Here is a 27,729-nt window from a genome sequence, read left to right on the forward strand (position 1 = left end):
GTGAGTTTGGTGTCCAACATCGACCAGAGACTGGACCAAAATGTATTGAGGAACCTGCTATCCCGAGCTGAGATGATAGACTGTGGGATCCCAAAGTGTACCCACACTCATTCAAAGAAGAGTTTAGCAGTGGCTTCGGCTATGATATTCTTCTTGCAGGTCGCCATAATGGCCATCTTCAAGAACCTGTCGACGACCACAGAAACATAGTCGTTTCCATGCTTAGTGGAAGGAAGGCTTGACATGTAATCCATGGAGATTGATTCCCAAGGTCAACTAGGGGTAGGCAGCGGGGTATAGAGGCCTTGCTTCTTGATGGCCGGTTTGACAATGGCGCATGCAATGCATGATCTGATGTACTTCCCGACATCCTGTCGAAGATTCGACCAATATAAATACTTATGTAGTACCTCCACCATTTTCTTGACCCCAAAATGCCTAGCAACTTGACTATAGTGTGCTTCCAAAATCATCTTGGCATGCTCGCTTGAAGGAACAGAAAGGTGACCTAGGTGGCATAACAGGGCATCCTGGAGGTGAAAATCTAGAACATGCTGATCCTCCAAGAGTTTCTGGTATGTGTGGCCGAATTCTGGGTTGCTTTTGTAGAGAAGTGGCCAATCAGAAGTTTCATGCCCACAAGAGTTGAGCAGGGTGGTTAACGCCATGATTAGTGGTCGACTGAGGCAATCTGCAACATTATTGGTGCTGCCTTTCTTATACTTGATATTCAAATGGAACTGTTGCAGGTATGTGGACCACTTCTGATGGCGATCATTCTGCAATTTCCCTTGGGTCTGTATGAACTGTAGGGGTCGGTGGTCTGTGTGGATGACCTTTCCTTCCCCAAAATGTAATGCTTCCATTTTTGGCAGGCCTGCACAATATAATACATCTCTTTGTCATAAGTGGGATAGTTCCATACTGTGTCTGAAAGTGTCTCACTGTGATATGCCATTGGATGTCTGCGTTGAGTAAGGACTACCCCAATAGCATAGTCAAAGGCATCTGTCTCGACCTCAAATGGTTGTTGCAAGTCTGGTAATGCGAGCACTGGTGCTGAGCAGAGGCGATATTTCAACTCTGTGAATGCCTTCTATTGAGATTCAGACCAAAATAATTCTGCTTCCGCTCCTCCCTTGGTGACTTGACTCAAGGGCCAAGTGATATGAGAAAATCCCAACATGAACCTGCAGTAGAAGTTGGCAAGACCTAGAAAGATGCGGAGCTTTGTCAAAGTGGTTGGAGATGGCCAATCTCGAATGACTTGGATCTTGGCTGGATCCACATGCACCCCCTGTTCATAAATAATGTATCCCAGATACTAAACCTGGGTCATGCCAAAAGTGCATTTCTCCAAATAGGCACATAACATGTGTTGCCACAGTGTTTGGAGAACTTGTCGGATGTGGTGGAGGTTCTCTTCCCAACTCTGGCTAAAGGTCAGGATGTCATCCAAGTATACCACTAAAAATGAGTTGGTGAATGGTCACAAGATGTCATCCATTAGCCTCATGAAGGTTGCAGGAGAATTCATCAATCCAAAAGGCATAACCAACCATTCGAAAAGGCCCTCCTTGGCTTTGAAGGCAGTTTTCCACGAGGGTTCGATTAATACCTGATGATATCCTGACTTAAAATCAAACTTGCTAAAATATTTCCCCCCCTTCATTTGATCAAGGAGGTCATCAATCCATGGGATCGGGTACCTATTATAGACAGTGATCTTGTTCAGCACCCAATAGTCAATACATAGTCTGTAAGTCCCATCCTTCTTCTGTACCAACACGAGCAGGCTCCCACAGAGAGATGAAATTGGAAGGATGTGGCCTTTTTGCAACATCTCCTGAATCTGCCTCTTGATTTCAATGTTCTCCAAAATGGAGCGCCGATAGATTGGTCCATTGGGTAGCGACGCACCTAGTGTCAGATCGATGGAGTGCTTGACCTAATAGTGCAGAGGAACCCCTGTGGGGGAGGTGAAGATGTCCTCGTACTCCTCCATGACCTTGTCCATCTGTATTTGTCATGCAGAGGGGCACTATCTGGAGGTCGTGGCCACCGTCTTTCCTTGAGGGTGTATCATCAGGAAAACAAATTTCCCGGTTTTGGAAATGAGCTTACTGCATTGTTTTGCAGTAACCAAAGAGATGGTGGTAGGCGGTGCTACCTCTGGTATCTTGTACAACTTATTTCCCAAAGTAACAATAGCAACACGGGGCCTTGATTCATACACATCATGTTGCTTCCACAAGTATGGTTGTCATAATAATACATCACAAACTTCAAGGGGAGAAATGTCACACAATACCTCATCCGTGAAGGGCTTGATGTTGTATGGAAGGTGACATTGCTGGGTCACGCGAAGATCCCGTCCTTGGTGAAGCCACCCGATGGTGTACGATTGTGGATGTGTTGTGGTCGGTAAGCCCAGCCGCTTCACAACCTCTACTGAAATGAGGTTCTTTTGGCTCCTACTGTCGACAATGAACTATAGCGGGGAGCCCTTTACCCACATCTGCGAGTGGAAGAGACGCTCCTCCTCCTCTTGATCTTCGGGTTCCTCCTTCTGGATCTTCGTGGTGGCAACAGTGGCGTTGGGATTTGCATTGATAATCTACTTCCCTTTGTCATTCCCCTTGTTGAGTTCTGACTCAGAGTTGAAACATGCATCTGATTCTGAAACCTTTAGCTCGGCCACAAGTGACTGCATGGCCCGACACTCACTTGTGTTGTGAGTGGACCTCTTATGGAACTCACACCACTTTCCCGTGTCCTTTTTCAGCTTCGCGGTGTTGTTTTGTGCTTGTAGCTTTGGCGGGTTGTCTTGGGCTGCCGCTCCTTGGCTTTGTCCTTTGTTGTGTATTTTGGGGGCACCTTTCCCTTGCTTCAGATTCACAGATCCAAAGTCTCGCTTCTTCTGTTTAAACATTTTCTCAACCTTGACGACATATCGGTATGCCATGCCAAGTGACGAGATGTTCAAGAATTCTATTTCTTCCTGGATGTACTTGTGTGGGCAGTTGTGATATTTGAGTACCAAATGCTACTCCGAATCCTTGATACCTAACTTTGTGCGAAGGGTATGGAAAATATTGGCAAACTCTAGCATGTCTTGGTCCCTTCCCTGCCACAGCGTGGTCCATTTTATGTATTGATCCTCATAGCTTCCGACAGGGTAGTACTGCTTCTTGATGGCATCCCAGGATTAATTCCAAGTGGGTGCAGCTGAAAATAGTGAGCCTGTACTTTCATCCTTCTACTCGTAGTAGGTTTCCCACTAGTCCTTGACGTGGGGGTCTGCTTTGAGAAGAGCGAAAATAATCTTTTCTCGACTGGAAAAATCATGAATAGAAAAATAACCCTCTAGTAGATTTAACCATTTATCGACGACATATGCATCTATCTGACCCTCGAATATGGACACTTCAAAATTAACTTGTACCTTAAACGGTGTGACGTTTCCAGAGTAGCTGTTGGAAGCCGATGAGTTGCCCTTGGGTAGCTGCTGAAGGATCTGGGCAAATTTGTCCATCATCGCATTCCTTTGTCACTCGAGGGCTTCTTCGAACAAGATTTTTATAGGATCTCCTGCCCCCTCGTCTTTCTTTTCATCCGCCATGGGAGGCCATTGAGATTTGCGAGGTTGGTATTGCAAAGGTTCGACCAGTTCAAGCCATAACTCCTTATATCCCGAACTCGTTGGGGACATGCAAAGAAAAACAGAGAAAAAAAGAAGATTCCTCTGATACCACTGATCCAGATTTAAATAAGAACACAAAAAATTATAGAGATAACCATAAACACAGAGATGTAGCGGAAATAATACTTCATTTCATTAATGTAAAATATTGAAATATGCTTACAAACGAAAATGGAAATAAACCGGCTAGGGCGATGGTAGCTTATCTCTGAGAAGAGATGTGGAGGCTACATGCCTCTGAACTGCCTTACAATGAGGTTCAAGGGCCTTTTTATTATTGAACAATAAGAGCAAACCCTAAACAACCAAAACCCTAACCCGAGGAGATGTAACACCAAGAGTTTATAGGCCCCATTGGGGTGAGTTGGCAACCAACTTCCTGGGGTTGTGACTTGGTCATATTATCTCCATTTGACGTGTATGATAACCCATTGGAAAGATCCCTCCAAGGACTATAATGGAAAATACAAGTTTAGATAAAAAAAAATTGTTGGCAATAGATTTCCAAAAAAACGTCATTTAGGGCCTCAAAACGGCTCCGGAAGTTTAGGACCCGAAAAACTGCTAAAAATAGTAAACTGTGCTACAATTAAGGAAACTGAAAAATTGAAGGAAGAAATGGTGGGGGTCCAAGTGGAATTGGCGGGTGGCCACCAATATCCACCTGGATCACATCTCCCATTTAGCTTCATCATGCCCAAAGTGCTTCCATTGCACTTTAACTTGCTCGATTGCTTGGTTCTGGGGCATGAGCATCTTTCTCTGCAAAATGCACTGCGGTTCCAGCTGGAGTTCTCCTTCTGGCTCCACCTAAAATACAACATATTCAATCACATGATCAACATCTTTAACATACTTCTTAAGCAATGACACATGGAAAACATCATGGACTTTCACTGTTGGAGGCAGTGCAAGTCGATAGGCTACTAGCCCAATCCTCTCAATAATATTGAAAGGTCCACAAAATGGGGGTGCCAGATTGGCACATGATCCAATCTACAAGGAGCTCTTCTTCGGTTTGATGCATAAGTACACCTATTCCCCAATCTCGAACTCCTTGAACAACCTATTCCGATCTGCATAGATCTTCTACCTATCCTATATTGCTTTCAAATTATTCTTCATTACTTGCATTTCCCGCTCCATGTCTGCAAACATGTCTGGTCCAATCAACACCCTGTTAACTGGATCACTCCAACTAATGGGATTATTACAACTCCGCCCATACAATGCCTCAAACAAACTCACCCTCAATGACTCCTGGTACCTATTGTTGTAAGAAAACTCTACTAGTGGGAGGTACTCTTCCCACTTCCATTGTTGATGCATCACATACATCCTCAGCATGTCCTCTAATATCCTATTGACCGTCTTTATCTGTCCATTTGTATGTGAATGATAAGATGTACTGAAGGCCAACTGTGTCCAAGCCTACAAATAACTCCTTCTAAAACTTGGAAGTGAAATTCACATCCCTGTTTGACACAATATTCTTCAAAAGCCCATGCAATTTGACCACGTCCCTGATGAAGACCTGTGCGACATCACTCACTGAGAATGTAGACTTCACTGGAATGAAGTGTGCTACCATTTTCAACCTTTCCACCATTACCATGATGGAATCATGTTGTCTCACTATCATCGAAAAACCTGTGATAAATTCCACGGAAATGACCTCCCATTTCCACTCTAGAATTGGAATCGGATGTAGTACTACATCTAGATGCTTACACTCTTTCTTCACCTGCTAACAATTCATGCACCTAGCTACAAACGCTGCTTCATCTCTCTTCAAATTCAGCAAATAATGGAATTTCTTCACTGTTGTCAGTGTCTTATGATAACCCGAGTGACCTGAATATGGTTTCACACATGAACCTCCCTCAAGATCACCTTCTTGGGCTCATTGTTATCTAGAACATATATATTGTCCCTAAATATAACCAATCCATATATTGTGAGATGATAGACCACATCTTGTGCACCTGCATATATACCTATACCTACACCTATACTCTACTACAACCTATGTACAATCTCCATATACCTATCATCCTGCTGACCTTCCTGCATGATCCTATCTTGTAAATCTTTCCCATAAGAGCTCATAGATGCTATGTGATCTACATGTATCTGCCTACTAAGAGCACCTACCACCCTATTCTATTTACCTTTGATATACTTGATCTCAAAGTCGAACTCATTAATCGTGGCCAACCACTGAACCTGCCTTCCATTCAGATTCAACTGGTCAAATAGTGACCTTCATCATCCCACAGTTTTTGATTTTCTATCAAATACTGTAAACACGGTGAATTCAGAACGAAACTTGTCCAATATTGAAAATACTATCGCCATAAATATCTCCACAAAAACAGATGTTATAGAGAATATTCATGTCGGAAAATCTTGTTCTTCTTCAGAATTGGAAATATACTACGCTCTTTTTCGCGAGTTCAAAGATGTCTTTTCTTGGTCGTATGATGAAATGCTAGGCATTGACTCGAGCATAGTTGAACATGAAATTAAGATGTATCCAAATGTTAAACCAGTATGAAAACGGCTACGGCAGGTGCACCCTAAGAAATCCGCTGCCATCAAGGCAGAAGTTGAAAAACTTCTCCATGCTGTTTTTATTTACCCGGTTCCTCTAACAGATTGGGTATCAAATATTGTTCCTGTAATGAAAAAACAAGTAACGATTAGAGTGTGCATCGATTATAGGGATGTAAATCAAGCTTGTCCGAAAGACAACTACCCTACACCCTTCATTGACCAGATAATTGATGAATGCGCCGGATGTGAAATATTTTCATTTATGGATGGATTTTCTGGGTATAATCAAATTAACATCCGCCCACAGAACCAGTCAAAGATTGCATTTATTTTTCCGTGGGGCACATTCTCATATCGCAAGCTACCCTTTTGTTTAAAGAACACAGGGGAAAAATTTCAGAGGGCAATGAATTATGCCTTTTATGACATAAAGAACATCGTTCAACTATATCTCAACGACCTTCCGGCTCATTCGCGAAAGCGGACCGATCATCCGCAACATTTAGGGTTTCCTAGTGGAATATCATAGTGTTGGGTGATCTAAGCTTTTCATGAGGTGAAGAATGGCTTTCATGCTAGGAGGATGACGCTAGGTCAAATCAATGGGTTGTAATCCTCTCTTCTAATCTTTATATCAATAAATATATTCAAGTTTTCCTCCACATTCTTGTATGTTTGATAGTATATGCATTTGTGTGGTCAATATATATCTGGTCCTATATTGCTTATGATTGTAGATCTCTCCAATTTGAAGGTATTATGCTGCTTTGACTTTACAGGTACTCTTTGAAGCAGAGTGGTCAAGGGAGAAGCGGCAAACATCTGTCGGTGGGGAGAAGGAACAAACAAAGAACCGAGAGAAAGATCGAGGTTGGTATTCTTTGATCCTCTCCTATCTACTTTTCATAAAGGAAAATGAAAGTAACTTTAATCTGTTTATTTCTAAGATAGCTACCCATCTTAGTGGGACTAGCAGTTCTGCATAAACACTAGATTTCCCGATAACAGTTGGCATCTACTCAACATGTGGAATCAATTGAAGAGTAGGTTGCAATGGTTTAGGAGGGTTATTTAAGGGAATTCTTTTCCATTGGCGCTAAAGGGGAAGAATATTATTGGTGCATCAAAGACGAACAACAATGAAGAATACCATGCTTGGTTTCAGGGGGAGCTTATTTTGTTGCCATCAATGCCAAATGGGGAGATTGTTGAACAGTTGGCATTTTTTAGATGGGTAGTGGCTGCAAGTGTGTTGGCATTGATGTCAACTAGATTAGCATGGAGGTTTGTGGCAGAATATTCTAACATTGAATGCTTGATGTTTCAAATGTGTTAAGCTCTAGAGTGTCGTATGGTTGCCACATTTTCTATTATAGAATCACCATAGTAGCAGGTTTATTGGAGAAGCCATAAATGATGACTATGGTGGTTGGGAGTCTAGGATTTTGGGCACAAGAGAATGGCCAAGATGCAAAGAATAAAAAACTTTTGCAGCCATTTCTCAGGTAGAAAATGCGATCAAATCCTACTTCAGACCCACTCCACTAGACAATTCTTTGAAAGAGCTTTCCAACGGTGTGTGGAAGTCTGCAAATGGCCTCTTGGATCAAACGTTATGGACTATCAAAGTCGGGATCTTGAAGTCCTAAGAAAGATGAAATATCAGAGCAAGACAGCATATCGGGAACTCGGAACTTCGTAGCCTCAATGAAATTCCTTTTTAAGAATGTTCTAATCTGAGAACATGGAAGGAAGGCTGAATAAGGCAAGCAATATATTGAAACCCAAAATATCAAAGGTCATAATTTCAGAGGGTAGGAGCAGGTTGGAACCTCAAAAATTTGAGACCATTGGAACCACGGAGTTTTGTAAGTCCTTATAAATGAATTCTTTAAAAGCGCCAAGGTTATGATTTTCTGATAATTACAAAGGGAATTCGTTGCAAAACTAAAGGACCAAGGGACCCTTTCTCTCTCCTCCAATAGGACACATGGAAGTAGGTGATTGGTCCTGAGAAGATGATGAGGCAGATGATGTGGCAGTAGGGAGGACAATGGCAGTTATGTTTGACATTTTGGGTGGTCTAATGGGGAAAATTTTTGTGACATGTGTCACCACTAAGGAGGTGCCATGTGGATTTGATGACATCAGCATGACATAATCTCAGAGGTCAGAGTTTTTGTAACTCCTGTCTAATTATTTTATGGGAAAGTTCTGATCCGATGTGTGGAGCTCTGATGTGACTGGAACATGGTCATGGAATACCCAAAGGACCAAGGGCGTAGAGCAGACCGAGGACCCAAGTGATATGGAGTATTACAGAGGAAGGAGACATCGTAACTTAGTTATAAAAGCAATTTAAAAAAGTTATGATGGAGGTAGCTTCTAATGTTGAGTGGCACATGGTCAAGGAAGATCCAAAGAACCAAGAGTGGAGAGAGGGCCTAGCATCTAAGTGATATGAATACACCACGTGGAAAGTAATTTAGAGGTTAGGATTTCAGAATTTATCTGTAATTGAATTTTGAGAAAGTTCATATGCCTGGGAGCTCCAATGTTGGTAGCGCTTGGTTTTGGAAGTCCAAAAGAACTAAGGGTGGGAGCTATAACACATGGATATATGCCCCTGGTAGGATCCTGAAGGCCTTAACACCTGAATGCTATGACGTCGGTTATGACACCTAGCCCTATGGAGGAAATGCAATAAAAGGGCTAAGTAGAAGGAGCTAAAATCCAATCGAGTTTTTTCCATTTCGTAAGGTATTTTCAATAAAAGTTATGAAATAAAAGGGTTCCGATAGTTCATTACAAAGGAGTATTAAAGGTTGGATGGGTCGAAAACTGAGTAAATGTGTACAAAGGAGTTGGTTGTTGAGTTATTGGCGACTATAGAGATCGTTGGGTCAAGGTGAAAAGGACCACGATTCTTAGAGAAGAATTGTTGGGCTTGTCTCGATGTTGAAAGAAGGCCATCTCTGATCTCCGATGTACATCTTATAGAAATAAATGAAGAAAAAATAAGCCATGCGGAAGTACATTCAAGCTCTGTGAGCCATGGATAAGCATGGGGAGTCTCATTGGAGTGTGCAGGTGGTCTGCGATTAAATTCTCAACATGGAGAATCACGCAGGGAGATGGTGAAGTGAACGACGCCCATTCTCATGTTTTAATGCAGCAACAAAGTGAAAAGAGACACAACAAAAGAATGGAGTGCTATGCCAGAAGTACATTCTCAGGTAGTGTGGATGGAAAAAGAGACAACATTGAGATCAGTGCAACAGAGGAACAAAACTAGGATGTCATTGAGAAATTAGCGGAATAGAGTATTGTGGTGTATGAGCTGAAGAAAGTGGAGTAGAGTGTGAAAAAGTTGAGAAATTGGCCCAAGTATTGAATTGAAGCAGAGTGCTACAAAGAGCCTATGCAATAAAAGGTTGAGAGTAGATTATATGCGGCTGAGAGAGGAAGGACGAGTACAGTATGTTGTTGCAAAGTGTTCAGAGGATAGGGTGATGTTGTGTGAGGCTGAGAGAGACTGTGGAACAGTAGAGGATCGAGAGCAGAAGTATGATACTTCAGTGAACCAGATTGGTATTTATTTGTATATGTAATTTTCCCTATTTTTAATTTGAAAATTGTATGAAAGGTAGAACAGTGGCTAGAGCAGGTGGTGTCTTGTAAGAGGTTGGTGCCTCTTGGCAAGTAGGTGCTTGCTATCTTAATGGAATTGGTGCCTCTTGTGAGTAGGTGCTCACAAACAAATTGATGTAATTAAGTAGGTGCTTAATTTACATCATGATAACAAACAATTTGGTGGTTTTTTCCCTTTGGGTTTCCACATAAAAATACCTGTGTCAATATATGTATGTTTCTCATGTGATGAATTGTATGTACATGTGAATGCCTTATCTTGTTGATCATCTATATTGTGTATGAAATCTCTCATAAGTAACTAACCATAGTGAAAAGAGTTAAAGGCTTACACATATAATTGAAAGAACTTCACTATTACTGATTCACCACACCACCCCCCCCCACCTCTGAGAAATTCCTTATTTCAATAATTGGTATCAGAGCCAAGTTCCTTTAGGAACAGTCTAATCACTGGAAGTTAGATCCATGAGGAATTATTTCTAGGAAAGAAAGTCAAGATGCTTACTCAAGAAAGATACTAGTCTTTCATCAGACAAACTATGCCTTTTGGAAAGTTAGGATGGAAGCCTATGTTATGTCTCTAGGAGTAGATGTTTGGAGCTCTATAATAGTATATTATGATGTCCCTGATGTCCCTCCCACTGATGCATATGGTAAAACATTGTATGGAAATAATGTTAAAGCCAAGAATGCCATTCTCTTTGGCCTTAGTCAATCTAAACTCATAAAGGTTATGCACTGTAAGTCTTCCAAGGAAGTGTGGGTGAAGCTCAATCAGAGTCATGAAGGAGATGATAAAGTCAAGCAGGCCAAACTTCAAACCTTCAAAATGAGGTTTGAAAGCTTAAAAATGAGTGAAGAAGAAAGCATAGTAGAATACTTCCTCAGAGTTGATGAAGTAACCAATATGATTAGAGGACTTGGTGAAGAATTCAAGGAATATATGATTGTTCGAAAGATATTAAGATCCCTACACATGAGATTTAATGCCAAAGTCTATGTTATTGAAGAAATGGCTAATATAAAGAATCTCAAGATGGACCAATTGCTTGGTACTCTCACATCATATGACATGAGATTGGGACGAGAGAAGTCTGAACCCAAGGAGGTAGTGTTAAAAGTGTCCAAGAGGGTCAAGGAGAAAAAAAGCATCAATATTTCTCTAGTTGTGAATATTATCAAGAGCTAGCTCAATTTTCCAGGAAACTGGAGCGTGGCTCAGGAAAATATAAAGCGAAATTTCCCTTTAAATGTTTTGACTGTGGAAGAGTTGGACATTTTCCATCCAAGTTCCCTTAAAAAGAAAGGAATAAAAAAGAATATGATCAAAAATTTCGAAACAAATCTCATAAACATCATAATAATAAGTTCCATAAGAGAAAGGGGTTCTACTCCAAAGAGGATACTTCGGCACCAAAGTTAGACAAAAAAAACTCTCCAGAAGATGATTCAGATGGAATTTGGAGCAGACTCCAAGAAACAAAATATTACCGACTTGTAAGAGGAAGAAGAAGAATAAGGAGTGGTGGACTTTTAAGGGGAACTCATCAGTGCTCTTGATGACTTAAAGAAGGAAAGGAGAAAGAACAAGCAACTAAAAGAACAACTACAACGTGTTGAAGAAGGTATGTACAACTTCGACAATGAGAAGTTTGTTTATCAAAAAGAAAAAACCTATAGAAGCCATTAAAAGCAGAGATAGTTTAGCCCTTATAATAGAAGAAAAACAAGGAACATGTGAGAAACTAGAAGAAGAGAACAAGTAATTAAAACAAGAGTTGTTCAAGGTAAATAAGGAAACAATCTCAAAAACACACAAATATGAAATTTTGTCTTTGAAAATCAAACTAGAAGAAGCTAAATGAAATGAAAAAGTTCTTCAATATTTGATCCATGAATGGGAAAAGAATTCTCATAATCTTGAGGCAGAGGTTGTCTCTCTGAGAACAAATCTTGAGAAAATGAAGACCAAGAAAGGAAAAAATGAAAAATTTGCAGAAGGAACAAGAAAGCTAGATCAAATTCTAAGCAGTCAGAGGTCTTCAAGAAACAAAACAGGTTTGGGATACTCCAAACCACAGGAATATTCCATGAGAAAGATGAACTTTAGGTCTACAAGATTTGAGGAAACTCAAAGCTATGAAAAGTTGTATCAGGAAAGACTCAATGAAGTCAAAAAGGGAGGTGGCCAGAGAGGAGCCCATCACTGGAATAATAACTCCATCTACCCCAAGGAACCACACCAGCGCAGAATGAATCAATTGTCCAGATAACAGAGGTACCTTCATGCAAAAACAAGTTGATTGTAGAAAGATCAAAGTTTAAAGAGATGAAAATTTTAGATACAATAAGTATCAGAACTTTAGATCTCAAAACTCCACTCTTAGAAATTGAAATGCATTCACTCCCCTAATGAACGATGTTGAGTGTTTCAAATGTAATAATTTTGGGCACAAGGAAAGTGAGTGTAGAAGCAAGTTTGAGTATCCATCTAAGTCTCAGAACACTTGACAACCAACTTTTCAAAAAGATAAGGAGAATTGGAAACGAAAATTTGGAAAGAGCATGGAATGTGGACTTGCTCTATCAACACATAATCAATAAAATAGTGATATGTGGATAGTGGTTGCTCCAAGCATAATTTTCTTAGTGTAAGTCAAATGTGTGATAATGGCTTTATTGTGACCTTTCTATCCAAGGACTATGGGATCTGAAATGAAGAAAATGGAAAGCTGGTGGGAAAAGCAGTAATAAATCACAATAATGTATATGTGTTTGATGACTCAAGAGTAAGTTTTTATTTGAGCAAGTCGAGTGAAGCCCGATTATGGCACAAGAGACTTGGTCATATGAATTTTGACAGTTTGATAACAGTCAATACGCTGGGAGATATAAGAGGCTTTCCAAGACTGTCAAGGCCTAATAACTCAATACGAAAGTCATGCCAATTTGGTAAGTATACTAGGACTCGTTTAAAGATAAAAGAGTTCCCTTCCTCTAGACCCCTAGAGTTAATTCACATAGATATATGCAGCCCAACTAAAGAAAAAATCCCAAGAGGAGAAATGTATTTTATGCTGCTTATTGATGATTTTACCAGGGCCACTTGGATCGTGCTCTTAAAGGAAAAAATATAAGTGTGTAAACACTTTAAATAATTTAAAGCTCAAGTAGAAAATGCACTGATCGTACTCTTGAAAATCGAGGTAAAATGAGGTCAAATGCTTCCAGAATTGTAAATTAGTGAAATGGTAAAAATTATTTACCTTTTAGGATTTTTATAAGTTTTAAATAATATGTTTTACCAAATTAAGGCATCTTTCACCCATTTTTAAATATTTTTCCTCAAAATCGATAATGTGCGTTTCCTTATGCAGCAACAGGTCATACATTTTTGGTGATGGTGATTTATTTTTACTGATTCAATGAGTTCTATTTTATCACTTTTTCAGACTCGTCAAAAATAAATGAAAAAGTGACCCCTGGAGTCATCTTTAAGCTCTTTTCTGACTCTCGAAAAATGAAAATATTGTCGAGTACTTTTCATTTATAAATCATTAAAGTAAATGAAGTGGCATCTACTCAGTATAAGTTTAACCCTTTTCCAGACTGAGATAGACTATTGTACGAAAAAGGAATATGTTAGTCAAACATGGCTAAGAGGTTCTCTTGGATATTGTTTTCTACCTTTTCGGGTTCAAGAGATGATTTACGAAAAGGGACCTTTGGAGTTCTCTTTTCCGCTTCTTTTTGAAACTCTCTAAACATGAAAAAGATGTCGAGTTTCTCCTCTGTCAGACTCGTAAAACATAAATGACACATGACTTGTCACCATGACAAGACCAAGTTTCTCCTTCCTAGGGCTCGTAAAACTTAATAGGATGGATTCATCCAAAGGATGAACTTATATGGCAAGCACATGTTATCCCCTTCAAGGTTGCAATAAAAAAAATGGGGTACTCACTAAATGTTGGGGGAAAAAGTGAAAGTGATCATCTCTTGTATTTTATAAAGGTAGCATGTCGCTCTTGAACATGACACTCATATGTTGCTCGTGTCGGGTTGGGACACCCTCACTTAGTCACTTGCGTTCTTAGGTTTGGGAAACCCATTTTTCCTCTCATCTGGTTATACCACTTCGTCATCAAGACCTCCAATCCTATGTTGAGTCAAATGCTACCAAACTCCAGAGTCGTGTCACTGATATGTTCAAGGGAAGTCCTACCTATAGTTCTTTACCACTTATACGTTGTTTGACTTTCTGCCAGAGTCCTAGATCACACTTATATACTCTACTACATCCTTTTGTTTTGTGTCGATGATGTGGGATTCATTATGGTCCTCCTTCGACGAATCCCTTCCTGTCGACTTCAACTCATTATCTGGGAAGATAATCTAGAAACTCCCTTCCAGTACCTTAGAGCTTGCATGCCTCAATGGAAAATTCTTCGCATTCGACGATAGGTTTACATTATTGAAATTCGATTAGATGATTCCACGGGTGTTCGACTTCAGCTTCATTATTCACATTTGTGGATTGTGCTGACTGTACCTTCAGAACCATTGTCATTATTGGTAGTTTCTCTCGTGCTTGCTAACGGTTTACATCATTGGCCAGTAATCAAATGGTTTTAGATAGAGTAGGAATGACCTGTTATAGAGTTTTGTGAACCCAACATTTCGGACTACCAAGTGAGTCCATCATCAGGGGATGCGACAATAGATAATCTTCAACCTTAATGATGTATCCATGAGCTACGTTTAGGGTATATATATAGGTTATTAAGGAATGATGTGAGAAATTAGGTCGGCCATTATTTTTTATTTATTTATTTATTTATATTATTCTATTTATATTTTATTTATTTACTTATTTGTTTTATTTATTTATTTTTTTTCTATTTTTTTTTAATATCATATATTATTATTATTATTAATTTATTGTTTAATTAATTGATTTATTTATTATTGTGTTTAATTAGCTAAATTATTAAGTTAGATAGGAGGATTAATTAATTAATTTAATAAAAAGGTTGAAAGGATAAATAGGTTAATTAATTAATTTTATATTTTATAGGTTTAATTATTATGTTTAATAATTTATTTATATATAAAATTAATAATTTTGAATGATTTACTTACTTTATTAATGAATTTAAATTAATTAATTAATTAATTAATTATTTGTTTTATTTGTTTTATTTATTATTATTATTAAATTATTATTTATTTATTTATTCTATTTTAATTTTTAATTTAATTATATTTTTTATTAAAAGAGTTTGATTAAATAATATATATATATATGTTTATTATTATTATTATTATTATTTATTTTTTATTAATTTGATTAATTAACTAGTCCGAAACGTTGGGTTCACAAAAATCTATAACAGGTCATTCCTCCTCTATCTAAAACCATCCTCACCTGTATGGATTCACTATTTAACAAAATCAAATGGTTTTCTATCATGTTTGAATTCGACACACCTATTCACATGTTAGAATTTACACATTGATCGGGTCGGGACGGAGCGCAAGACCCTAGATTCTGTCTGATAAAATCCGGTTAAGTGGAGTTATGAGTTATTCATGATTGTACACATGTTTCCTCTATTCTGATGGCTACGACCATACCGTGTATCCATATTCATGATCCTTTCTATTCGGATGGATGCGACCATACCGTGGATCCATATACATGATCCCTTTTGTTCGGATGGTTGTGTCCATACCATGGATTCATGCATTCTTATATGCTTATTCATGTATCATTAGGCATGATCATCAGAGATGTCAGATATGTATATGCTTGATTTGCAGGTCTCCTAACAATGATTTTCTTGTCCTTTCACTGACTTGTAAAGCATCTCAACCATCAATCCCTGTTCTGCCTTCATGTTATGCAACCAACTCACAAAATAGAAGAAAAGATATATCAATGACTTCAAAATCAACCTCTTTTAGGGGGAAACCTCCTTTACATTACAGAAATGAAAAATTCTTGGATGCTACAAATGATAAAACCTCCTTTCGATATATAGGAGTCTAAGGGGTCACAATATTATCAAATCCGACATAATAATAATAATATAAGGGCACAACAATAACAATAAGGGCTACAATGAAAATGGTAATGGAGGAATCACTAGTATTATAGGGACCTAATGTGCCCCTCTCCTTCAAAAAAGTGTTGTCCTCAATGCTTGAGTAGTTCTGGATGCTTCTATATAAATTATCATCCTCCCATATGGAATCTTCAGTGAGTAAGTTCTTCCACTTGATGAGATACTCTGAAATTGATCAATTTCGTAGTTTTCGAGTTCTTGTTTCTGTGACTACTTCCAGTTCCAATATGATTTTTCCTTCCTCGTCAAGTTTTGGAGATATTGTTTGAACTAGGATCTTATCACCTATAACCTTCTTTAATCATGAAACATGGAAAGCTGGGTGCATTCGGGAAGCTCCAAGAAGCTCCAATTTTTATGCCATAGTACCAATCTTTTGCAATACCTTGTTTGGACCATAATACTTTGGTGATAATTTATTATCCTTCTTAACTTTCTTGAGGGACATTTGTTTATATGGTTGTAGCTATAGAAATACCCACTCACCTACATCAAAACTTATTTTGCTACGATGTTGATATGCTTGTTGTTTCATTCTATTATGCGCCAAAGTGAGGTTATCCTTTAAGAGTTGGAGAACTTGTTGTTGATGCTCAATGTGATATTCCACTAATTGAACCTTATAATTTTCTCTTAAATATGATGTATTGAACGGTGGATGATATCCATAAAGTGTCATAAATGGGGTCATTTTTGCTGCAGTATGGAAGGAAGTGTTATACCACCATTTAGCCAGAGGCAACCATTTGACTCATTGTGTCTATTTATCAGATACAAAGCAACGAAGATATCCTTCCAAACATTTGTTTACTATCTCAGTGTGTCCATCAGATTGAGGATAGTAAGATGAGCTATGAGCTATCTGAGTACCAAGACAAGAAAATAATCATGTCCAAAAATTTCTAGTGAAAATGGGATCTCTATCGCTTACAATAATCTTTAGGTTTCCATGTATCTTTCGAATTGTTTCCATAAATGTAGTAGAAACTGTACTGGCTTTAAATGGATGAGATAATGCACAAAAATGTGCGTACTTGGTAAGTCTTTCAATTACCACCATGATGACACTTTTTCCTTTAGACTTGGGTAAACCTACGATAAAATCCATTGAAACCTCCTCCCAACATTGACTTGGAATGGATAAAGGTTGTAATAGACCTAGGGTCTTAATTGTTTCAATGTTATTTTCTTGGCAAACCAAACATTCCGCCACAAACTTTTGAATATCATATTTGAGGCCATCCCAAAAAAATTCCTTCTTAACCCCATGGTAAGTTTTTAAAAATCCTGAGTGCCCTCCTAAGGGAGAGGTGTGAAATTCCATAAGAATCTTTTGTTTGAGTTGGGAATTCTTACATAAGTATAAGTGATCGTTGTACCATAATGAATCATTTTTCCTAGTAAATGTATCATATGTATTGGGATATTGTTGTAACTTTTGAATGAGTGCCCACACTTCTTCATCATTCTTCCATTCATCCATTTCTTCATTTATCCAATCTAGTTGGATAATATAAATGGTGCAAAGCAATTCTTCCACATCCTCATCCTTTCTTGAGAGTGCATCTACCACAACATTTTGCTTCCCTTTTTTGTAGATGATTTAAAAGTCATAACCCAACATCTTTGTGACTCATTTTTGATACTCTTCTAAAGATAATATTTGTTCTAAAAAGTATTTAAGACTATCATGATCCGTTTCTACCTTGAAGTGTCTTCCCATTAGGTAGGGTCGTCATTTCTTAAGTGCATGTAGTATTGCCAACATTTCCTTCTCATAAATAGCTTTGTGTAAATACTTTCCTTTTATCAAACGACTTTCGAAAGAAATGGGTCTTTATTCTTGCATTAAAACAACACCAATTCCATTTCTTGAGGCATCACATTCCACAATAAAGGTTTTTGTGAAGTCCAACGTAGCTAAGACCGGTGCTTGGCACATTGCCTCTTTAAGATGTTGAAAGGCATTCGTTGCTTCCGGTGTCCATGAAAATGCATCTTTCTTCAATAATGTTGTTAGAGGTGCTACTATTCTCCCATAATTCTTAACAAACTTGTGGTAGTACCCTATCAACCCGAGAAATCCTCGCAGATGCTTTATGGATGTGGGTATTTTCCATTCCTTAATGGATTTAATTTTTCTAGGGTATACCTTAACACTTTCATGAGATACAATATGACCCAGATATTCCACCTCTTGTACTCCAAAGAAAAATTTGGAGGTTTTTTCATATAATTGTTTCTCCTCCAATAGTTTGAGCACCCTATCAAAATGTTGAACATGATCCTTCCAATACTTGTTGTAGATTAGTATATCATCAAAAAATACTAACACAAATTTTCTAAGGAAGGGTTTGAAAATGGAATTCATCAAACCTTGAAATTTAGAAGGTGCATTGGTAAGGCCAAAAGGCATGATCAAAAATTCATAATGGCCCTCATGAGTTCTAAATGTTGTTTTCGAAATGTCTTCAGACTTCATTCTGATTTGATGATATCCTGAACAAAGGTTCAACTTGGTGAAGTAAATTTATCCATGCAATTCATCCAATAATTCATCAATGACAGGAATGGGAAATTTATCTTTAATAGTGAACTTGTTGAGCTCCCTATAATCCGGAAACATGTGCCATGATCCATCCTTCTTGTGCACCAATACCACTGGAGTAGAGAAAGAACTTTGACTAGGTTGAATTATACCCGCCTCTAGCATTTATGCAACCATACGTTCAATTTCACTCTTTTGGGCATAGGGATATCTGTAAGGCCTGATGTTTGGAAGAACACTTCCTGGAATCAAATGAATAGCATGATCATGATGACAAATAGGTGGGAGGCCTTTGGAAGTCTCAAATACCTTGGAATGATTGTCCAAGATTTTTTGGAGATCTAGAGAAATATATGATTCAGATGTGGGAACCTCTAGAAAACGTAATTGTGTGTTTTGCACATTATGGAGATCAAAATATTGCTCCATCTGTAGTATACACGTTACGGGATCCTTGCCATCAAACTTCCTCATATCGATTTTTGGAACATGGCAGGTCTTCAATCTAACGTTAGAGTCTATGAAATCATTATTAACATTTCTTTTTTTCTCATCATGAGTTTCCTTTACTACCCTTTAGCCATTAGTAAGAATTTCTTGTAGCAACTTTGTCAAATCTATCTTCAAATCTTCCATGTTGCATTTAATTTTTTCTTCTATAAGATCCATCTTAGCTTCCACACCATTCATCTTAGCTTCCATGCCATCCATATTAGCTTTCACGCCATTCATATTAGCTTCCATGCCTTTCTTTAAACCATCCATCTTAGCTTCTGTTACTCTTTGTGAGAGTGAAAATTATTGCACTTGAGCTCGTAATTTTGATATATCATGTTTCATTTCTTCCTCTTCTTCATGAGTCATGGTAGATATTTTGGTTTCTTATTACGTGTTTACATTTTCTTTCATCTGTGCATGAATTAATGATAATTATGGCTCACTATGCCCTTTGAATCACTTCAAACTAATTTTTCAAACCAAACTTATGCACAATTATTTAAAAAACTACACACCTTTTTTCACTTTGTAGGAGATAGATATTGAATATGTTGTGTCTTTTTAATTTAGGATCTCCAAGGTCTGAAATTGTGTCCTGTGGTATCCCTGTGAGTCTTATTTCTAACCTCACCAGTTTATCAATATTGGATTTTTCAAGAAAGAGTTATGCCAAATCTCCTATGATGTCCTGATTATAGTCTAGTTCAATAGAGTGAACTTGTATGACCTTCCACGTGTCACTATTTCAACCTTCGGACTTGAAAACAATATAAAAAAAAATTGCAATCCGTCCTCTTTCTGTAACATCTTACGAAATTTCAATTTTATTCTTAGAGATAAAGTTATGATGATTTTCCCAAGGTAGCTTGTTTGGGATGTAATTCGAGAGCCTACAAAAACCCTAATTTCCTCGGATCATATCTCCAAAAATTTAGCGAGAATAGGTTTTAAATTCGTACCCGAGGTTCATCGAGATTTCGTCTCAAATGAGTTTCAATTTCAGCTTCTGAAACATCGTAGAAACAAAGTTATAAATAAAATTCCACGATGACCTGTTTGGAGCAGCAAAACACTAGAATTCAAAGCTCCAATACCAAATGTTATGCAACCAGCTCACAAAATAGAAGAAAAGATAGATCAACGACTTCAAAATCAGCATATTCGAGGGGGGAACCTACTTTACATTACACAAATGCATAATTATTGGATGCTACAAATGAAACAACATCCCTTCTATACATAGGAGTCTAAGGGGTCACAATATAATCAAATCCGACATAACAATAATACTATAAGGGCACATCAATAACAATAGTGGGCTTCTGTGGGGCACAATAATAAAAATATGGGGACAATAGGGGTAAAAAAATAACAATAATGGCTACATTGACAATAGTAATGGGGGAATCACTAGTATTATAGGGACCTAACACTTCATGCTTTAAGGGGCATCTGTTACATAGTATTTTATCACTCCTCCTATTCACTTCCTATTCCATATCCCAATGTGCCAAAACAGTGACAATTGTGCAGCATATCCATCATGATATACATACCAAAATATCCCTGAAGAATTAAAGGAAAACTTCCCTAAGTCAATTCTGAAGAAGGTTAACTAAAAACCTAATTTTTAGGGCCTGCACATTTTTCTACACTGCCTACCCGTGCTGATGGCAGGTTACTCTGTTTTACCCTAGTTCTACCAGCATGGGTTTTGATATGAAAATCCATGTTGAACCTCTTCTGGTGGGTTTTCACAAACTAGAGGAGAAGTTTCGTGCACTAGAACCTTCGAGAACAACGAGATGGATATTGGTTGTTGTTGATATGGTTGAGCTCTCCCATTTGGACCTCTTGATCTTATCATCATGGGCCTTCCCCTTGATATATGAACCTTCCTTCCTCTTTTGTTGATCACTAACTCCCTCTCCCTTCCTAAAAATAAACTCCCTTCCATCCCCAAATGGTTGGTCATTGATTGTTGCATTCCTATACTAAAATTGTGCTTACATGCTGCCCATTCTAACTTGGACAAGGAGTGCTTGAAGAGTAGTTTCTTGGACTTGGACATCCACCAAAAGGAGGTCTCCAACATCAAGGAATAGGTTGTATGCTTCCCTTTTTAACTTATTAATATATGCATTTGATGTTCACTTTCCATAATTGTGTAAATTTTTATGCTTTTAGCTTAATACTCCTTGGTCTATTAAGCAGTTTATGTTTGATGTATTTGATATATGCTCTTGTATCTTGTATTTCTCTTTGATCTTTCTTGAAGGTACTCGGACGTGAAAGGACAAGTAAGAAGTGATCCTGGAAGAAAAGGATTCAAATTCATCTCCAAAGGATTGAGCAATTAGCATCAGAGAAAGGTAGGCCACTCTCTCTCTGCATTTGTTAAACATAAGCTAGGAAAGTGTATGTTAGTTTTTTTTAGTTTGTTGCTAGACCCACTCATTGGGCTAGAGGGATCACCTCTATCTGCAGAGGGGATTTACCTTCACAACACCCCCCCATAATTTCTTCTACCACGACCTCTAGTACTATTATCACCTCTAATAGTTTCACCATGAGACTTCTGATCTTTTTGTGCAAGGAATATAGTTTTTACGTTAGAATTGGGTGGAGACTCTTTCTTCCCAAAATGATTTTCTCTCTCAACAATTTTGTTCACTAGTTTATCAAATGTAATATCTTTCAATTTTCCACTAGCATGGAAAGATTGTGAGTAGTGTGAATAGACATGGTTGAAAAATTTAATAAAAGCAGTAAGTTGCAAATATACTTCAACATCAATGGCTTTTATGTCATGAAAAATAACTTTTATTTTAGAAGCCATCTTCAAAGGATCATTGTCTTTCATCTCCAAATTAAACAATATTAACAACACCTGAATAATTTCAAGTTCTAAATGTGAATCATAAAGTTCCTTCAACTTTTTTAATGCTTCCAATGTAGTATCACAAGAAATAACATATATGATTACCTCTTCTATCGTTGATATAGTAATTAATGCATATCCTTTCATATCTTTTGTCTCCCAAATTACACATTTTTTTTTGTCATCAGGCGGCTCAGAAGCAATTTATTTGTCATCTCTATCTTTATTTTATTAACAGACTCCTTCCTACAAATAGTTAAAAATAAGTGCACTTTTAATATTTCTAATTCATTCGTGATGATTCCTATTTCTGCTAAGCACAACACCAACTATTGACATAAATGAGGTCATGATTGCTTGCATCCAAACAAATCCTTTTGGAAATATGAATTATGTGCAATATTCTTTAAAGAAGAAAAACATAAATCTCTTTCTCCTTTTGTTTTAAATAAAAATTGGCTTAGTGGTCTGATGGTGGGCTTCAAAAATAACCTAGTAGAGGACTAGGTTCAAATGTCATCGTGTCCTTTTATGCATTTAATAAAATTTCTTCATAAAAAAAATTATTTTGACATTCAATTCATATGTCAAATATAATGACTTGTGTGCCTTCGCTTAAAGCTAAACTGGTGAAACACGCTATAATTTCATTATTTCATTCACTTCCTCCACACCGGGGTCGCCTGCTCCTGATCCTGAACCTTGTCTTGTACCTACATATTCTTTGCTTCTTTAAACCCCCTGTCACAAAGAATTTCAATGAAAAAAACAAGAAGTTTGCTCCCTTGCTTGGTTCTTTAAGCAAGGAAGGGAAATGTAATAGAAATAAATAGGAGGAGGTGAGAACTCTCGCTTGCTCTTGTGAGGCTCCTATGAAGAGAGAAACCCTGGTCTAGGGCTATGAAACTTATATATGCAATACAAAATATTTATTTAGGTTTAGATCCGAATATAATTGTAAAGGTCATAATGGACAGGAAAATATGTTCAAAAGGAGCTCTTTACGTAGGTTCAGTCACAATCAAATATACCCACTTCAGTTTAAGATATCTTCAAGTCCAATTCTACACCTTAATTGGTACTAGAGAACAAAGGAACTTTTTTATTATTATCAAAGTATCATTACATAGGTGTTTTCTTTTTGTAAAAAACAATATACATGACCTAATTAATAAAATTTTTCATTCAAACTTGTCTTACATACCAATCATTGTACACAGGGTCAAGAAAAAGTAGACAAGCTGAAAAAGTCGCTTAATTGACCTTTTTCACATTAGCAAAAACATCCTTCTTCAAAACCTTCAGAGCAGCTCGAGTTTTCTTGACCCCTTTGACGCCATTGTTGAGAACAAGTGGCAACTTCAAGAGGGTTTCAATCTGCTAAATTTGTAGTGATGGGCTTCTCTTACCACATCTTCCTTTGTGTGAGTAGGGAAAATGGATGCTCCTTCAATGTCTTTAGGCCTCCAAAAATACAATCCTCATGTTGACAAACAATGATTAAATAAGTGACTTCAAATAGTGTCACCTCAAACAAACCTATAAAAAACGAACATGGAGTTTATAATTTCAACGGTGCTATGATACGTTGTACACAGGGTTAAATAAACTCCACAATGGAAGTTTGATTCATTCTAACTGAAAGTATACATTTATACATGTGTAAAGTAGGTACAAGACAATTTTATCTCGGTAGCTTTTTAACGAAAAAGGAAAACTATGAACTAATTACTAATGTACAATCGATGGATTAGTTAACATCATTTCCTACTGTAAATATGGTTGCGCTATAGTTAATTCATCATCATAGCCACAAGTAGTATAGTATGCAACATCCAAGTCCTGACTCTTATTATTTTTTATTCTATTGTTTCCACACTTTTGATCATTGTTTGATCCAGCCAATGGTCTTTTGCTAGCAAGACCCATCTATCACCTACCAAATAGGGTAAATGCTTGGCTGCATACGCATATCGTGGCTGCAATATTTTCGAAATGGATGCGTTATCAATGTATCTGAATGTGCATTTATGATTATGATTGCCTGATGGGCAAACAGCCTTGTAATTTCTGCAATGCGTCTTAATATCTTCCTGTAGGGTTTCATCAAGCTGAGAGAAAGTGCAATTATTTGGAAGAATTCTGTAAGATTCTATAATATGCCTTAGCTAATACTATTGGTGGTCATAAATGATATGAAATCCATTTCCTCTTACCTCATTGATGGCAACAATGGGTAGATCCATCACTATTACATTCACAACCTTTATGAGAAACTTAGGATGATTTGATCAATGTAATATTTCAGTGCTCGAAACGGTCTATCTCCCTTTTATCATTGTCAATTCCAAAACCAAACTCTTTGAACCCTTTTCTTAAGCTTCAACACTAAAAGAAAAACATGCCCCAAAACAAGCCGGAGTAGGTAAATATTTAAAAATGAAAGAATAAATATGCTAAGAATGGATTCGGGCATCAAGACAACAAGAAGAAGATTATATACTAAGATTTGAAGTTTCGATTGGGATTGTTAATCTGTTTTTTAAGTACCGGGTCGTCTTATTCTCACACTAACTAAATTCATAAACCGATGGAAACAATCACCAGGGGAGTCAAGTGGAGGGACTTGTTGATGCAGTGAGTGAAGGAGCAGAGACAATGACAAGTTAATGACGTCGGTCCAGGTTAAGTTAAAAGTATTCATAGTATGTATGGCTTCATATGTTTTATCAGTCGGGTTCTTTCATTTTTTCTTTTTTTGGTCGACGATGGTGTTTCAAATTACGGCCACCTCCAATTTTGTACCGATACAATTATTTAGACTTTTTCTTAATTACTTTTCAAATAGATATAATATTATTTATTTATTTATTTTTCTTACGACAAACTTTTTCATGATATTTTCTTTTGAATTTTAAAATTATGTAAGAATGGTTAATAAATACATTGCTCCATAATAAAGGGCTCAAAAGAGTCTTCTATATAGCTTTTGTCAATTTTATTTTAATATTTATAATGTGTATGAGGAATATTTTAAAGTAAAAGAGAAGAGTAGAAGTATTAATAAGTAACCAGTGTAAAGTGTAATATGCAGTGCTGTTGCAAAAAGTAATAATAATAATAATAGTTTTTTCATAATTTTTTGCATTTGATTGTTATCTATAATTAGATTAAGGGTTTATATATATTGAACTTTATTTTGCATTTAAGTTTATATATATCAAATTTTATTTAAAAAAAAAAAAATCAATCATCTAATAAACTGGCAATAGACATAGGACTAGAGATTGTGTACATATTGGCCAAGAACTTTGTGAATATAAAAATGTTATAAAATAAAATAAAAATGAAATATTTTATTTTGACATGACTTACGGTTTTTGGGCAAGTGGTATTGATAAGGCATGATATTGGCCCATTCCTATTTACAAGTTAATAATATCCATGGTAAAAAGGGGGTGAATATCCATGGTTAAGAATCTTGTTATATTGTAAGTATTAAGTTTTTTTTTTTTTTGAATCAAAATTTTCTATTGCATCATTTCAAATATACATCATGAGAAGCTTGTGATCAAAATACTTGTGGCCTCATTCCTACCAAACTTTTTGGCTAGAAGGTGTGATAGAAAAACATAAATAGAATCAAGAGAAAGGTATAATAGCACATACAGATAATCCAAAATACCAAAAAAGACCTAAAATCAACATGCATCTCAGTGATCCTGGAGTAGCTATATTACCCAACTCAAGAGCGTCCAGGTCATTATCAAGTGGTTGGTGAGGATGAAAGGCCTCGTGAACATGGGCTTCCATTCGAGCCATTATCCCTTTCATCTAGTGTCACTTGTCTTGAATTCATTTCTTTACACGCCACAAAGGGACCAACTTGTCAAGGATGTGCCACTAGTTGTGCTAAAGTTCATTCACAAATGAAATGACCTCATTTCGATCATCATGCATGTCTCTAGCCAATTGTTCCACCATGAGGTTCACTTGTCTAATTTGATATTACAACGTATCAAATAGTGGTGGAAGATCAATTGTTCTAGGAGAATGAGTAGGTTGTTAGTCTAACTCCTCATCATTGTCTCCCAAGGCCACCAGATGGGTCATGCCCTGGCCCTGCAAACTCATACCCTTGCGAACTAGGTTGCATTTTCATTGCATTGGCCCTCTGCAAACCTAACCACCCAATTCTATCGCACACACCCTAATGTATTTTCCACCCACCTCTGGGAATACAACACCACCAATCTTCTAACAGAGAAGAGTAGCCCAGGAACACTCCTCACAAAACCTTGCCAGAGGCCTAGAGCCTTGTACGCCCAGAAAGCCAAAGGAGGCACCACAAGGATGAAACTTTTCAAATAAATACCTCCACACATGACTACAATCCCAAAATCCCACTGTAAAGACCTGGTTCAAAGTGCCTATACCTCAACCACATATAATCCCATTGAAACAAAAATTAAGAAAGAAAATACTACAGGTGATCAAGAGGCATCAGCTTCCTCTGCCATCCTCTACCACAAACCACTAGAGCCAAATTGACAAACCACAAAATCAACTGCCAACAAAAAATGCACATAACTCCTAGACTACAACATCAAGCAAGCAAGGAAGTCTTACCAGCAAGTTAAAACTATCAGAGGCCACACACACACCAGATTTCCCTCCCCGCCTTGCCCGAAGCTCGAATTAGCTGTAATTCACTTGAGCTCGTCGTCTCAGGCCAGGGTCCACACAAATACATCCTCTTCCTTCACTATGTCAAACTTGAACTCATAATTACTGTGGCCATCACATGATACAGGCTTCACTTGACCAGGAATAAGGGATGAATGAGACGAGGAGCCACCCTACACACCAGACCAGAAATTTCCCATGTCAACCATTTTTCTCATTATCCATAGGAAACAATATGAACTAATGCTTATAAAAATAACACTTAACCTTTGCCTATGCCTTGTCTCTAGAACGTTCATCTCCTTCGCTCGAGTGAGAGTGTCCTTTCCATGTCTTCTTACCTTAATATTGCATGGGAGAACCATTAATAACATCCCTACTCACCTCAAAATTTCCTATTGTCACCACCACTGGGGAGTAAGTATTAAGTTTTAATTTTAAAAATGTTATAAAATTAAATCCATATAAAACATTTATAAAATATTTGGATTTTGAAAGGAGCCATGGTTTTTAGGAATGTGGTATTGATAATCCATGGTATTGGCCCATGGTATTGTAACAAAGCCTAAATTATTATGACACTGGGCTTTAATAGAAAAATTTTATATTTTAATATAATTTTTATATTTGACAATTCAATTTAAAAAAACATAAAAATAACTATCAACCAATTAGAAAAAACCAATTCTCATTTAAAAAAAGTAAAAAAAAAAAAGTTAATTTTCAAAATATTTAATTTAATATTTATTTATTTTCAAAACCTTAACAAACTTCATAGAATTTGTTTAAAAATTTCAAAATTAATTGAATGTAAAAAAAAAATCATTTACTATTAAAATTTAATAAATTAATTTAATTAAAATAATATAATTAAAAAAATTATTTATTATTAATTTATTTTACACAAAAATGAGTAGTTTTATATTGAGTTTGCATCCAGTCGCAACAAATACACGTGGGTTACATCCTCGAAATTCAGAACTAACCAAAATTCATAGAGAAAACTTATCCATTACATAAAAGGATCTGAAAAATAAACTAACAATAGACTCGATTACATCATATTTGCAAAATT

General features: G+C 37.0%; 1 pseudogene; it reads left to right on the forward strand.

Annotated features, from left to right (window-relative positions):
• The first annotated feature begins 9,708 nt into the window (after positions 1-9,708).
• LOC149205258 (LRR receptor-like serine/threonine-protein kinase FEI 1) overlaps positions 9,709-27,729 on the forward strand; it is an 86,827-nt pseudogene continuing 68,806 nt past the window's right edge.

The sequence above is a fragment of the Pinus tabuliformis genome, chromosome 1_2 (assembly GCF_031772625.1).
Source record: "Pinus tabuliformis cultivar Carrire ecotype Pingquan chromosome 1_2, CPIR1, whole genome shotgun sequence".
Lineage (NCBI taxonomy): Eukaryota > Viridiplantae > Streptophyta > Pinopsida > Pinales > Pinaceae > Pinus > Pinus tabuliformis.